Source organism: Myotis davidii, unplaced genomic scaffold (genome assembly GCF_000327345.1).
Source record: "Myotis davidii unplaced genomic scaffold, ASM32734v1 scaffold38, whole genome shotgun sequence".
Taxonomy (NCBI): domain Eukaryota; kingdom Metazoa; phylum Chordata; class Mammalia; order Chiroptera; family Vespertilionidae; genus Myotis; species Myotis davidii.
This window is the reverse complement of record NW_006291383.1, coordinates 5780488-5785050: the sequence shown is the minus strand read 5'-3', so window position 1 is coordinate 5785050 and position 4563 is coordinate 5780488.

The window sequence follows — 4563 nt, the reverse complement described above, 5'->3', positions numbered from 1 at the left end:
GAGATGAAATGGACATCTAAAATCATTTCATTTTTGCCGAAACCGGTTTGGCTCAGTGGATAGAGCGTCGGCCTGCGGACTGAAAGATCCCAGGTGCGATTCCGGTCAAGGGCATGTACCTTGGTTGCCGGCACACCCCCACTAGGGGGCATGCAGGAGGCAGCTGATCGATCTCTCTCATCAGTGTTTCTAACTCTCTATCCCTCTCCCTTCTTCTCTGTAAAAAATCAATAAAATATATTTTTAAAATTTTTTTAAAAAAAATCAAAAATAGATCCAGAGAGAAGCATCAATCAGACCCTCAAACCTCAGAGGGAAGGCATGGGAGGGTGAGTGGGTGGGAAGATACCAATGAACTTATATGCATATATGTATACCCAGGAACACAGACAATAGGGTGCTGAAGGCCTGGCAGGTGAAGCTGGGAGAGGTCAATGGGGGAAAAAGGGAATATATGTAATACTTTCAACAATAAAGACCTATAATAATAAAAGTGTAATATGCTAATTAGACCGGACAGCCGAACGACCTTTCGGACAAAGCCAGGGCCGTGAGGCGGAGTCCCTTGCACGAATTTTGTGCATTGGGCCTCTAGTTAAAAAATAAATAAGTAAATATATATATGGCACTTAGTACGAAAAAAAATGCAAGATGTCTCAATCATTTTTTATATTGATTACATGTTGGAATAATAATATTTTGCATATATTTGATCAAGTAAAAGATAGTAAAATTAATTTCACTGTCATTTTACTTTTTTTTAAATATATTTTTATTGATTTCAGAGAGGAAGGGAGAGGAGGAGAGAGAAACATTAATGATGAGAGAGAATCATTGATCAGCAGCCTCCTGCATGCCCCTAACTAAGGATTGAGCCTGCAACCCGGGCATGTGCCCAGATCTTGAATCAACCCTGGGACTCCTAAGTCTGCAGGCTGATGCTCTATCCACTAAACTAAACCAGGTAGGACTCATTTTACTTTTTAAATGTGGCTACTAGAAAGTTTTAAATTACATAGATGGCTAATATTATATTTTTATTGAATAGCACTGTGGTAGGATAGGCTGCCCTGATGGAATCCCCATTGCAGGGTTTGTTTGCCTTGTTGAGAGGATTAAACCAGCAAAGCCCTTGGAAAGAAAGGACTTTAAAAATGTTTGCTGTTGTCTTCATGACGTAAATTTTTTGCTATCTCTGAGCTACAGTTTTCTTATCTGTAAAATGTGGCATAATAGAATTTACCTCATAGAAGTTATGAGAATTCAATGAGGTGATGCAGGTAAAAGCATGTAGCTCTGACAGCCCTTCAGTAAGTGATGTATTCTGTTTGACAGTTGACTCACAAATATACTATTTTGTATCCTCATTTTATGAATAGGGAAATTAAAGCCCAGAGAGAGACAGGGGTCCTAAATAATAGGTTTTATATGAATGACCTTTGCAGTCCTTTTGAGCTCTGTGCAGAATGAATGGGCCTGTTTAATAACCATCAACATACCAGTTGCCCCTTCCCCCATCTCTTGGATAGGTAGAAGTAGATCTTCACGGAACAGTTTCCAGAGCCTGAAAACTGTGGAGGTCATCACAATGGACCTTTAATGTATTTTTAGTTACTGCCATGTAAAAATTGGGAGATTTCACATGCAATCTGGATTTCCAGGTTTTCTTGAAAAAGTGAATGAGCTCTCTACACTGGACCCACCCACATTCCTGCCAGTCAACAATCAGCTGGAGCTGAGTCCAGTCTTTTTCCTTTAGACAAGATACTCTGTCCCAATTGGCCTCAATCCCCACCACTCCCTATTATTCTCTGAAATAGAATATGGTTTGCATTTACTATTGCTCTCAGACTGTTTTTCTCAGAGCTGGTATTTTTCTCTATTTCCCTTTCAGGGAGAACAGGCCCAGAGTTTGTTATACTTACTAGCTTCAAACTTTTATTTTCTCTCCCTCGTCCCTTGGCCGTTGGGTTTGCTGCCCTGAGTGAACTGATAGTCCTATTCCCTGTGTGGTCATAGGCAATCAGTATCCAGGGCTAAGTGAGCACAACAAACCATGCTCAAAGGATGAGGGGTCATGAAAGGCTAAAAGGGTAGAGTTGGGTATTCTAGGTAGAAGGTACTGCTTATACCAAGGCACAGAGTGAATGAGGGCAAAACTTTGTGGAAACTGTAGTCTAGACAGGGGAGTGGGGAAGGGATGAGAGCTGAGGTTGGAAGGTCAATTGGCGGTTAAATCATAAAGAGCCTAGAATTCTACATTGAAAAATTGAATCCTGTCTTCTTTGGAAAGGGAATGAACTCTTGTGATATTTGGAATCATAGAATGTTAGATACCCAGTTCATTTCTTTCATGTCCATCAGAATCATAGAATATTAGAGATGGAAGGAGAGATCTTAGAGATCTATTAGAATTGTGGAATGTTAGAATGGATTCAGTAACTCGTTATGGGTCAGTAACCCCCAGAATTTGAAAAACCTATACTTCTTCCTAGAAGAGTGATCCACCTCCATACTTCTGCATGCTGTTTCAAGTAATTTTCAGATATCCTTGTATCCACCCAGAAGTTGACTAATATTTCATTGTATGTAATATAACATTTTGTTTATCCATTCATTTATTGATGGGCATTTGGGCTCTTTCCACCTTTTGGCTGTCAAGAATAATGCTACTGTGATCATTGGTATACAGATTTCTCTCAAGTTCCTGCTGTCAATTCTTTTGGATGTATACCCAAAAGTGGAATTGCTGGATCATGTTTACTATTTTTGAGGAACTACATATTGTCTTCCACAGCAGCTCCACTATTTTATATTCCCATCAGCAATGCACAAGGCTTCTAATTTCTCTACATCCTCTCCAGCACTTGTTCTTTTGCATTATTTTTTAATGTGAGATATTAAATAGAAAATTTTAAGATGTTACTAGTGGACAAGAAATTCACATTTTCAACAGATTTAGTAATCCTGTAATTTCATATACCACATAGTACAATACATCATTCCAGGGGACCAGCTGTGCTCATGGTGAAGAGGAAGCAGGTTCAGCTAATGAGGTGGTTTGGATGAAAATCCTCCAGTTCCATTTTCTGTTTTAATATTTTTTTTAATGTTTTTATTGATTTTTTTAGAGAGAGAGGAAGGGAGAGGGATAGAGAGATAGAAACATCAATGAGAGAGAAACCTGGATCAACTGCCTGCTGTACACCCCATACGGGGGATTGAGCCAGCAATCTAGGCATGTGCCTTGATCGGGAATCAAACCGGGGATTTTTGGTTCATGGGTCGACACTCAGCTACAGAGCCACACAGGCTGGGCTGCATTTTTAAAATTAATATAAAGTCTAAGAAGCTTGCTCTAGCCTCTGACTTTATTAACAAAAAAATATTTATTTCAGAGAGAGGAGGAGAGAGAGAGGGAGAGATTGATTGGTTGCCTCTCACACATGCTCCAGCCTGGGATTGAACCTGACGGGGAATCAAACCTGCCACCTTTGGTGTATGGGATTGATTCTCCAACCAACTGAGCACACCAGGCAGGGCTTAATTTCTATTTGATAACCTATTTTAACAAATGTGTCTGATTTTGGAGTTTTCTGATGTTTTGATGAGCTGGAGCTAATTGTTCTAGGGTGCTTAATCTAGCTGGATTGTGTTTATAATTAACTTAGTAATTAGTAATGAGATTAACTTAGTTTTTAGTAATTCTTATTCTTGTTAAACCAATGTAAGTTCAGAAGCCTAGATACCTCATAATCCTTTTGCCTTTCTCTCCCTTCACAGATTACTGTTCAGTTGCAATTCTGCTAGTTCCCATTTTTCAATGAACCTGTTTTTATGTAGTGCTCTACCAGTACCTCTGTGTTCCTTATTGCCTTGCACTGATTTTGTTTTATTACTTAAAAATGTATTCATTGCCGAAACCGGTTTGGCTCAGTGGATAGAGCGTCAGCCTGGGAACTGAAAGTTCCCGGGTTCGATTCCGGTCAAGGGCATGTACCTTGGTTTCGGGCACATCCCCAGTAGGGGGTGTGCAGGAGGCAGCTGATCGATGTTTCTCTCTCATCAATGTTTCTGACTCTCTATCTCTCTCCCTTCCTCTCTGTAAGAAATCAATAAAATATATTTTTAAAAAAACTTTAAAAAAATGTATTCATTCATTTCCTGAATAGATGATATATATATAGATGGATAGATAGATAGATTGATAAATAGATGATAGATAGATAGATAGATAGATAGATAGATAGATTTGGAGCTCAAACCACCTCCCAGCCCATACGCCAGACCTTGACTGGCAGTCCTGCCACTTTTTTTTTTAATACTCACCTGAGGATATTTTTCCATTGATTTTTTTAGAGAGAGTGGAAAAGAGAGGGAAGGAAAGAGAGAAATATCGATGTGAGAGAAACACATTGTTTGGTTGCCTCCTGCATGCACCCTGACCAGGGCTCGGGCCAGGGAGAAGCCTGCAATCGAGGTACCGGCCCTTGGCTGGAATCAAACATGGGACCCTTCAGTCCGCAGGCCAGCGCTCTATCCACTGAGCCGAACCGGCTTGGG